This window comes from Esox lucius, chromosome 23 (genome assembly GCF_011004845.1).
Source record: "Esox lucius isolate fEsoLuc1 chromosome 23, fEsoLuc1.pri, whole genome shotgun sequence".
NCBI lineage: Eukaryota > Metazoa > Chordata > Actinopteri > Esociformes > Esocidae > Esox > Esox lucius.
In genome coordinates this window covers 10793192-10805437 of record NC_047591.1, presented here as the reverse complement: position 1 = coordinate 10805437, position 12246 = coordinate 10793192, and the positions used below count along the sequence as shown (strand labels likewise).

General features: G+C 44.0%; 1 protein-coding gene across 1 annotated transcript in view; it reads right to left on the bottom strand.

Annotated features, from left to right (window-relative positions):
• Positions 1 to 12246, bottom strand: part of celf2 (cugbp, Elav-like family member 2) — a 154131-nt gene that overhangs the window by 139700 nt on the left and 2185 nt on the right. The window lies entirely within an intron of this gene.

Below are 12246 nucleotides of genomic sequence, written 5' to 3'. Positions count from 1 at the left end.
CTGAGCAGCTGTAAAGTGGCTGCATAACAACACTGACTAGGCAGCAGAATGGCAATGGTAATTCCTGGCTTCTATCTATTTACTTATTGTACACAAACAGATGGGCCCAATGTGTGTGGGGGGGTGGGGTGGGGGGGGGGGCTGTCACGTTTTAGTCTCAGGCAACATAATTGGTTATGAGACAACGTGGCTGTGTGGAAAGACCCTGCCACAGGTGTCTCCCTGAACAACACCACATTTCCGTTGTTCCCATTTCTTACATTTCTGCTTTGTTTCTCTTTCACAATACCAATACAGGGAACTACTTAGAAACATGGATAGGGTTTGGCCCCATGGTGATTCTACTGAATCATGTGTAACTACATGCAAAAATAATTGCTCGGTTACAACACTCGCAGATCTAAAAGGATCAAGTAGGTGTAACTAAGCGTATGCTAATAGCTCTAGCAAGCCGTCTGGGTGACTAGTCAGGGTTTCCACAACACAACGCTTTCAGGGCTACAGAGGGATGTCAGAGGCATGGCGAGATGTGGTGCTACTAGCCCGTCGCTCCAGGGTCCAGCAGTCCCCATTTGGCCAAATGACTTTTCACGACTCTTCGGGGCCCTGCAGACCTTTAACCTGGCGTAGTCTGAGGGTTTTCACTGTAGCCTGTGTGTTTATGTATGTAATGGCATATATTCCGTTTAATAGGGTAGGATGGCGAATCTGTTCTCATGCTAAAGACATAACGGTAATGCAAACCTACAGCCCCCCGCTCTCACCAGCCACACAGCAGATGGAAATAGACTGAATTGGACATCTGCAGACTTCACCGACTCCGGGAAGGGGAGAGTTGACAGCATCCCTCTCTTTCTTCCTCTCCCTCTCTCTCAATCCCTCTCTATCACATGCATATGGGCAAAGCGCACACACACACGATAGATCAATCCAGTTGGCTGCTCGGCAGCACGGTTTTAATTTCTGCATATAATCATGTTAGTGGTATAATCATGTGTTTAAAGCCTGACACACACACACACACACACACACACACACCTGCTTCCTCGGCATCTGAGATGGAAACATTCATATCCTTGAGCACATTTTTATTTTTTTATTTTTTAACACAATCAGGCCCATCGAAGAGAGGCCTGAGGTTCATGATATCAAACATATGCGATGTGCAATTCAAATCTAAACAAAGTAGCTGCATCTCCCAACCACCCACAGAATATAGATTCCCATTTCACCTCAATTCATTGGTGGGGGTGAGAGGGGTGGGGGACAGATGTGAATGAAATAAATATGGGGGGATTATTTCATAAACGACAGTGTTTCCTTTTCTGTGTAAGCCATTTGATCCTGTCAAATATGCCTAAAGCCATACACCCACGTGCACATTGTCTGAAAAGGCTCCATTTATGAGAATCTTCCCCTTCAACACAATGAGGGAACGGTTGGCTGAGTCTCTTCAGAGCCGCAGCTTTCCGAATCAGGATACCGTAGATAAAACACAGGGAGACGCAAATGAGATTTAAATCTAACGCAAGTGGTTCACTCTCAAACATCCACACACAAGAGAATGCCCCAATAAACATGTTTGTTTGTTCTATGCCACAATCAGGGAAAGCTAAATTGTGGGCATAGAGGAAGATAGAGATAGTGAGGCTTCTTATCTAGTGTTTACTTACCGGGTCCCACAGATATAGAATAAATACAGGCTTTTCCCCTCTTCCCGTCCGTGTATCTATATTTCCATCTCATTCTGTCGGATGCTCTTACATGGCACAGCTATCAGGGAGTGTGTTCTGTGTTGTACTTCAGTATGTGTGTGTGTGTGTATACACGTGTGTGTGTGTGTGTGTGTGTGTGTGTGTGTGCGCGCGCCTCCATGCAACAGATACATGAGTAAAAAAGGAAAGAGAGACATCAGGTGAATCCAGTTTAAAAATTAGAACCGTAAACCTGGAGCAGAAACAGACAGACAGTGACAAAGGTAGACAGACAGAAAGGCAGACAGACACATTTATTTAGAGGCACTGGAGCAGCAGAGACTGACAGACAGACATATGTAAAGTGGGGGTACTGACATGGAGACAAGGTGTAGTTTGGGACAGTGGAGCATAGCAATAATAGAGACCGACAGGTGGAGGGTGGAGGTGCTGGAGAAGGGCCAGACTGACAGGTGGAGGGTGGAGGTGCTGGAGAAGGGCCAGACTGACAGGTGGAGGGTGGAGGTGCTGTAGGGTGAACTTAAGCGCATCATTCTAGATAGGAAGGTGTCAGTTTGCCACAAGGGGAACATCCTCACACACCACCTCACCGCTCTCACATCCATCACACACCTGGCTGTTTAATCATCACCAGAGTAAGAGGAAGTAAAAGCGCAGAGCAGAAGTGCAGAACCTAGAATGGGTAGTAGAGGCATATACTGCGTTTGTAACCTGGGATTGTCAAAGTCTTTGTATTGAATTGATTTGTTTTCTGCTCCAATAGGAAGCTAAAAGCTATATGAAATATCCTGGATGAGTATAAAACAAGTTTTCCTGGATGAGTATAAAACGAGTTATCCTGGATGAGTATAAAACGAGTTATCTTGGATGAGTATAAAACGAGTTATCCTGGATGAGTATAAAACGAGTTATCCTGGATGAGTATAAAACAAATTATCTTGGATGAGTATAAAACGAGTTATCCTGGATGAGTATAAAACGAGTAATCCTGGATGAGTATATAATGAGTTATCCAGGATGAGTATAAAACGAGTAATCCTGGATGAGTATATAATGAGTTATCCAGGATGAGTATAAAACGAGTAATCCTGGATGAGTAAATAATGAGCTGTCGTAGATGAGTATAACGTTTAAAAAAATCTAATGAATAGCAGGTAGACATTTTCATAATTACTAGGTTAAGAAGGGAAGGTTAGGTATCTATCTGGCAATAGTAGAGATGTGCTGAATCCTTATTTCAGAGAGGAGGGAGGGAAAGGGATATTTAAGTGAAAGACAAGCGGGGAGAATTAGAGGTGGATGCTGGAGAGAAAGAGAAACAGGAAGAGAGAGTGGGAAAGAGAGAGTGGGAGACAGCGAGAACGGGAAAAGAGGAGATGGAGGGATATATTTAGAGCTGTTCCTAATCAACTCCTCTGTCAGAATGTGTCTGTGGGGGCGCGAGGCAGAGAGAGCCACACAAGTTCAACACTAAAAATCAATATACAACCCACTCAGATACTGAAAGCATTCCGTCCGCATTGTGTGTGTGTGTGTGTTTGTGTAAGAGAGGAAGTAGATAAACAAGTGCTCTACTTCATAATTAACAGCAGTGAATATCCGGTCTTGTGATTTGTGGAAAAAACACTGTTGTTATTCACAATGCCTGTAAACTCAGGCCATCTATTGAGCACTTACAGACAGAATACAGACAGTATACAGCACATCTTTGTGGGTAAACTACACACTGTTACAGTTATAGGAATATTGACCACTTACACCAACTCGCAATACAATGGGAATATAATGAGAGCGCGTTTGCTGGGAGTGATCGTACCGATAGCATTTATGGTGGAGGAGAAGAGGCTTTCCATAATACTTCACTCTAACAATTGGCTATTATTCTTCCTTCTCTATCGCTCTCATTAGAGAATCGATCAGAGTATTGTGTAGCCCACACAGAGAGAAACGCAATTAGACCATTGACCAAACGATTGTGTGAACTGCAGATCAATTGGTAATGATCACCAGATAGGGGGTTTGGGAATGGGGGTCATGTAGAGAATGATGAAGAAGAGGCAGATATGATTGAAGAAGGGGAGAGGTCGGTCTTGGGTTGAAGCTCAAACTTAGGGAAGAAGAGCCTGTCATGGTCACAGTGTTATGGTCCTACTGGGCTTCATATCTTCACTGTTAGCCTTTGGTCCCTCCAACACTAATTGATGGTAACAACAAAACCATGCTCCTACCGAGAGGGCTGGCTTCGCAGATATCTCTGTAGTTCTCTGTGCAGTTGGTGGTGTGTTGAATATAGAGCACTGCCGTGACGCGTCAACAGGAAGTGCGTTCACTTTCACTTCCTCTATGGACTGGTGCCAGACTGAAGGGGCCTCATGACCCAATCCAGTGGAAAAATATCAAGGGGAGATACGACAGGACAGAAAGGAGTCACAACCTATGTGTCCATTCACCTTTCTGACACCCATTACTTGTTTTGCAGAGAATCTAATGAGACAACGGCCTGCTTGAACTGGCATATGACAATAAAAACAGCCGGAAATAAGGAAGTTAGATCCATACAACAAACACTCTGCATCCCCCCAAAAAAGTTCTTGCTGACTTATTCATTGGTTGAAGGGTTTCCATTATCCACACTCCCAAATGGAAGTGTTGTGTCAATACAGTCGTCACACCCTCTCACCTATCTGCCTTATTCTCGTTGTTCTCATGGGCCAATGTTTGACCATGCTCCATCCCACGGTGAAAACTGATTGGATGGTGAAACCTCCGTCCAGCCAATGCCACATGCTCAGCACTATGTCTAAATGACTCCGCAATTACCATTCATTCCTGGATCTTTTGCAAATGGAAAATCCACCCCTGTCAAACAGAAACAAATGTTGTTGATCTTCAGAACATTACTTCTTTAGCTGTCCTTTCCATTCCACATGTCACAATGTTTTTTTTTAGTTTTTTTTGACACTGCTGTTGGCAAATAAACCAGGGTCAATGGAAACATTCCTCCTCTCTCCGCTCCTCTCTCTGAAACGCTATGCCTCTCTCCTCCCCCTTTCATCTCTCTGTCTTTTTCACATTCCATCTTTCTATCGATTTCCTTTACTTGATCCCTGTTTCAATTCTTCCTAGTGGATGTAATGACGCACTGTACTCTTTTAATGAATAGAAGGAAGTATATGACACGCTATGACTGCAGGACAGGGGAATACACAAGGACATTGGCAACATTCATCATATTTAAAGATATGCCATACATGCCATAGAAGGCCGATGTCTCAGTCGTTTGGTAAATGGCAACCATTTTCCCATGGTCTGATCATTTGAACCTAAAAAGAAAATCAGTCACTAGAGTCCTTCGTGCTTGGTTTCTCTCCAAATAGTCCCTACACCCTCTACCTCTCCTCCCCTCCGTCTTCCGCTGCTCCCCTCTCCTCCCCTCGCTCTCTGTCTCACCCCCTCTTACCCGCTCTCTCTTTCTCCATCTCCCTTTCTGTCAATCGTTCCCTTTTTCCTTCTCCGGTGGAGCGGTCATTTGTGTGATAGGTCAGAGGTTAGATGGAGTCGCAGCCAATTAAAGCCCTGCGGGTAGACGAAAACCAAACAGGAAACAATCTCCGACCCATCTGTGTGCTCATGCCCCCGGGGCACACTCACCAATATCTGCCCACCCGGAGTATGGATGTGTGTTTAGGTGTGTGCGTGTGTGTGTTTTGATATCAATTTCAGTGTTATCGGGGGCTGCTCCAGATATTGTGGACACCTGCACCATCTAATTTGGCACTAGTATCTTCTCTCTCTCTCTGATTGTGCTTGTGTGTGTGTGTGTGTGTACTGTACGTGTGTTTCTGTTTATACGGGTAATACTACAAAAGTGGTGTAAATTCCTGTCCAACCAAAAACAAATAACAAAAAAATGCAGGACATTACATTATGATAACGTTCTAATTCAAACAAAGCCAATATTGGACAAATACAAACATGAGGAAATAAAGTAGACAACTCATGTGATTACCAGCAGGTGGACTCCAACCCTCCAAGAGCCAAACATTTAAATGTATTGTAATTGGCGACTACAGTAATGTACAGAACTCTACTGTACCTGAATGTACTCTGTTGTAGTGGGGCTGTACCATACTATACTGTATACAACATACTGAATTCTATTGTATTGAATTATACTGCACTCTATTCTGCTCTACTGAACTCTATTGCACTGTACTCTACTCAATATACGTTTCTCACAACCACATACATTACGTGTTGAATGCTTGAACTTGTCAAGGTGTCAACTCGATTGGTCTTGATCTTGATACCAATGACCAGGTATGATAGTAATCTTGTGATCAATAGTAAACTAATGATCCTGGATAATAACTCATTGTTTGGTAGATTACCCAACGTAAAGAATCAGAAGACTAACAATGGTTACACCCATTCTACCTTTTATCTTGACTGACACAAATGCCACTGAAATGTTTGGTGTTTTGCCCAAAACTGACAACTGAACATTTAACTAGATGCCTAATTTATTCAATCAATAAGTACGTTTCAGATCAAAGGATAGATCTTAGGAAGGTTATAAAAAATGCTAAAGCATCGAAGTTCCCAGGAGAACAGTGGGATCCATTATTATGAAATGGAAGTAGTTTGGAACCACTAAGAACCCAGTGTCCACTCTAACAGAGCTTCGGGTTTCTCTGCAGAGATGGGAGAACCTGCCAGAAGGACAACCATCTCTGCAACAAACCATCAATCAGGCCTTTATGAGTGGCTAGATGGAAGCCACTCCTGTGTAAAGGACATATGACATGCCGCCCAAAGGACTCTGGGAGCAGGAGGAAAAAAATGTATCTCGTCTGATGAGACCAAAATCAAACTATTAGGCTTGAATGCAAAGCACTACATCTGGCCAAAACGGTTATCACCATATCTATGGTGAAGCATGGTGGTAGAAGTCTGGTCGGGATTGTAGGAAGTATGAGCAAAATACAGAAAGGTCCTTGAAGAAAAACTGATTCAGAGCGCACAGCCAAGACAATACTGTAGTGGCTTCGGGACAAGTCTGTAAGGGTCCTTGAGTGGCCCAGCCAAAGCCCGGACTTGAACCCTGTTAAACATCTGTGAGGAGACCTGAAGGTCGCAGTTCACTAAGGCTCTCCATTCAGTCTGACAGAGCTTGAGAGGATCTGCTAGGAAGAATGGGTGAAACTGCCCAAAACCAGGCGTGCAAAGCTGGTAGAGACATTACCCAAGAAGACTTGAAGCTGTGATCACCGATGAAGGCTCTTCTACAAAGTACAGAATTAAAAGTCTGAATACTTACATTCACAGGATATTTCTGGTTTTTATTCACAAAGAATTGGCACACATTATTTTTTTCACTGTCATTATGGGGGTAGAGTATGTAGATTCTTTGGAACATTTTTGATTTTATTTAACCTATTATAAATTAGGTCTATAACAGAAAGGCAATGTAGGTGTGTGCTCCACTCTAGGGCTCTGTTAGCCATAACAGAAACCTGCCTAAGACCCCGCCTCCTCCCCATCGGCTGCCTGTCCCTGTCCCTGTCCCTGTGGTAGAGACTGCAGGTGTCAGTTAGTTTTGTGGCCCCTGCCTCCTTGCAGCTCAACAGCGGGCCAGAGGTCAGTCCCCGATCACATTCCATCTCCCAGAGTGCCGCTGGGCTGTCTGAAGCAGGGAGAGCTGGGTTGTTGTTGTGCCGACAGAACACGAAGAATACTGTGTCCAACTATGGCTGTGCTGTGGGGGTGGGGGTTGAAAGGTGTATTTGTGTCTGTGAGTCTGTTTGGGGTGGGGGGGATTAAAAGGTGTTTGGGTGTAAAACGACTGTATTCCATTGTCTGCTCAGAAGTGTGCTACTATTGTAAGCGAGGCATTATTGTGTTCTTTCTCTACTGAATGTTTACAATACATTCCATTTATAAACAGATGATACGGGTATCAGACGTTTCTTTGTGGTGAACAAAATAACAGACACCCAGACCTGATCGTATGCTCCTCGGCAGCCATGAAGACTATTTCACTCTTCTACGTAAAAAAAAACGACTGTGTGCAGTAAAATAAAATCCTGATTTATGAGTGAAGTGCTACCATGTCATGCCACCAGGTAGTACGTGGGAACATTCTTTCTCAGGCACAGGCAGGCCTGGTGAAGTTCAGACGGGGGCCGAAGTGGAGTTGAATTATGAACATTCAGTCAAAACCTGCCTGTGGACTCATTCTGCCAGCTCTTCGTGAGCTTAAAACCAAACAGCTCCATCATGGCTAACCCACTCTGAAAAAGAAAACATCCAACTTATGAAGGGTTTCTACCTGAAAGGTTCACTCCACAACCAACCATTGTTACTATTCAGGCTAAACCAATAAGGAACATTCCAACAATTCACTTTGACAGGCATAAGCATGTAATGTCATGATGATGAGGGTTCTGTTCAGAACATTAACAGAGGCTTGCCAATGCTATGACAACTTCAAGTACTCTATTCTACACAGTTATTAGCCTGGATGCTTCTGTATCCTTCAACCGCAACCCCATCCCACACATTCACCTCTGCTCTTATTACTGGGCTAGATGCCAGAAGAGAAGAGGGAGATGGAAGAAGATAGACGGAGAGGGAGGGAAGAGAGATAGAGGGAGATGGAAGAATATAGATGAAGAGAGAGAGCAAAGAGAGATAGAGAGAGATGGTAGAATATTGTGGGAGATAAAGGGAGATAGATATAGATAAAGGAAGACAACAGAAGCTAAAGTTACTGTAGATGGAGATAGAGGAAGATAGAGGGAAAGTGATTACAGGAGGCAGATTGAAGGAGAGAAAAGGCGACAGAGATAAAGGGAGTGAGAGACAGATAGAGATAAAGGGAGATGGTGGAAAAGGGGGAGAAAGGGAGATAAAGGGAGACTGATATTAAGAGAGTTGAAAAGATAATGTGATAATGGGAGCTATAGATAGATGGAGATAGAGGGAAAGAAACAGGACAGAGAAAAAAGGACATAAAAGGAGATAAGAGAGACACACTAAAAAAGGTACTTAGCAGAACCATCTAGGTTTTGTTGGTTTGGCCCCTTTTTACCTAGGACCCTCTTTGTAGGGTTCTTCAAAGAAACCCCTGAGTATGGTTACGCCTAGAACTCTCTATGAAGTGGTCTGCCTAGAATTCCAATATGAATGGTTCTTCCAAAGATCGATTTATCATCAGAAGGATCTTCCAGAACATTCTAAGAACCGTTTCACCAGACTGCTTGGCCTTAAACATGAGTCTTTATGACAAACACATCGCATATCATACAGACTTTAATTCAGCATACAGTAGAACACGGCGTCCCACTGGTGGCAATCCGACCCTCATATCATCATGGCCACCTAGTCATCCCCACCTTTCGATTGGCTAATGTTTTCACGTCTTCTTCCCCTGCAGTTGTAAAGTACTCTAGGCACTAAACGTGTACAATCAGTGTGTAAGTCGCTTCGGGTAAGAGCATTAACTAAATAACTAAAATGTAAAACGATTAGATGAGTTAAGAAACTCCTGAGATACAGCACACATCAGGACACAAAGTCATTATGTTGGCTCGCACTGTTACGTGTAATTCCTTTGGAATCCAGGCAGAGTTGGAGGATATTCAACAAGTGGATTTGAAAATCACCCGCGCAAACACCGTCCAGAATAACAATTGTTGGTAAAACATTATCCCTGTGCAAACAACCCTTGTCAAACACTTTTTTTTTATGTATTTGGATCCAAAAAGGAGAGCATTTGAATATGTTGAGACAAACTGCAGTTTAAGTGTCTTTTGTCATTGCAATGTGTTAATCATAAAGCTTGAGAAAACCGACGACTACACATTCACACAGTCACACACACACACACACACACACACACACACACACACACACACTGAGGAATATGATCATCTGTTTGTCATTGCTGAGGAATCCCCACCCCCCCCACACACACATCCCTCTTATCCTCCTCCATTCCTCTGGGCTGCACGGTTCAGCGCCTCTGGCCCAGGCACACTGCTGAATAAATCAGTGACTTTATGAGATTAGGAACAGAGAGACGTGTGACCGAGGACTGTGCCTTTAGGGGTAGTGGAGGCAGGGGATGAGGAGGTGTTTGGGGTGAGGTTGGTTGAGGTTGGGGGCATTGTTCTTAGGGCTCAGGGCTACGGTAGTATTCACTGGGGAGAGCGGAGGTTGGGGTGTTGGTGAAGTCAAAGCTGCGAGCAGACGAGCTGAGAGCCGCTATGCGCCTGGGGGGGTCAAAGAGCAACACGGAAAGACCAACTCAGCCTTAATATAGACTACACGAAGTACAATATATTATACATTCTTAGTCAAAGCACATCTGCCCTCGTTTCACCAGTTACTGCTACTCAGGATAAACTCACAGCGGAAAAAAGAGAGGAAAGAAAGCCTTGAAAATGTCTTTACACATGTATATAGAGAGCATCTGAGCTCTTCAACAAGCCCACTCACTGCCATGTATGCCAACCTGAAGAGAGAACCTAACAGTAGGTATCAAGATCCCTGGTTGTTTGGGAGGAGAGAAATGACAATGCATGAACAAGACAAGACTTTATGAAAATTGAGCCTTGGAGCTTAGAGGGAGAAAGGGAAACAGTGAGATGGGGGAGGGAGGGAGGGAGAGAGAGAGAGGGACAGTGAGAGGAGAATGAAAAGGGAGAGCTACAAATAGTGGGACAGAGTGACAGAGTGAGAATACCTGGATGACTAAAACACGATAATCAAGGATTGTTGAGTAGCGATAAAGCTTCAAATTGTTAGTGGTATGTGACCAAAGTCATCAACCACCCTTGACACCATTAGTCTTAACTAATGCAGGCAGGGTTACAGCTACATGAGGAGCTTGAAAAGTGACATGGGGGCCTGAGGGAGGGGAGACTGTGAGTGAGAGAGGGAGCTGTGAAGGGAGAGAGGGGCACTGAATGGCTCAGCTTTAAAGCCACTGCCTTCCAGTTAGCTGCGTCCAGAGTTCGTATAGTGACTCCTTGTGGTGGCCTAAGTGCCTGTGAGCTCAATAACGGTAGAAGACTGCCTGGAGAAGGCATTCCCTCTGGCCGCTTAGGATTGCGGTTTAAATTTACCGGGTTGAGTAAGCAGCATGACAACAGCTAAAACTGCATTGGATGTGCTTCAGGGGACACATATCTCGACATTGACTGCCTCAAGTGTGCGGCGATGAAGCAGGGATGTAATTACAAATTGGATATTTCAACACTGGGGAGAAAAAGGGGCTACAAGAAAAACTATGGAAATACAAGAAAGGAACAAGTGGTAAGGAGAAAGAGGACAGAGGAAGATAGGAGACAGCCAAAACGAGAGGTAAAGCTACTAGTTACAGTAAGGCAGAGGAAGAGAGACAGGAGTCATGTTTGGCCATGTTCAGTCTTGTCTATTTTGGGGGATGGAGGGTAAGAGGAATAGCGACGAAAACATCCGCCAGAACCCCAGCTCCTCCCTCCCTCCCCCATACTGTTATTTCATTGATCTATATGCCTTTATGTGATGTATGCACATGTTAGAGCCATCCATTGGAAATTATTTATTCATAAAGAGAAAAGGAGAAAAAAAGGAAATGAATTCGGCGGGACACAAAAGACAACCTATTAGATGGTGTTATTCAAATGCAACTCTGTGAAGTATGGGACCCTAATAAACACTGCTCTGAGGTCAGATCCAAATGCCCTGAGCCCAGATCAACATGAAATGGGAACCCGCTCCCTGCCTCTGATCCAGAGTCAGTTCATCAAATATTAATGCAATGTGTGTTGTGTGGTATTCCTGGGAGCGTAGCCCGGCCCGATTACAATTACCAGCAATAAGCAGCAGTTCTCTGCTTTAATCACAATATCAACGTTTACATGATTAATGCAATAAACTCCAGTCTCATATAGCTGATATGAGCTCAAGCTGAGTGCGTGCTGGAGAATGTTGTGATTATACACATGATTATGTTGATTTATTTCACATTATTACCTTTACTCATTTCATTGCCTTTATCTGAGACCTGGTGTTTTTCTACTGGCAGTGACAGGGTGCGATACAGCCACAAGGAAGCGATGATTTGCCGGCAAGCATTTGGAATGGGTCAAAAGCAGGCTTGACCCATTTTACTACATGGCTTCACAGTCAACGTTTGTGTGCGTTTGTGTGTGTGTGTGTGTGTGTGTGTGTAGGGGGTTTAACACCTTGGGATGGTGTGATCAAAGTGTGACAGAGAGAGTGATGGACTACTTGGTTGACCTCTAAGGTGTGTGAGTCATAGGGGCATAATATAGGTGTTAGCACCATGTTCAGCAGGCTGAAAATCAGAGGTGTTCCATTTACCAGAAATACAATAGATTGAATAGACAACAGTGATACACTCTAGCCAGGTACAGTGTCAATGTAATAAGAGTAGGACACACCAAACGCAGTGGTTTGTGCATTTGCATATTTGTGGCCATTTGTTTCATTGGCAGATAATCTCACCGGCTATGTAAAC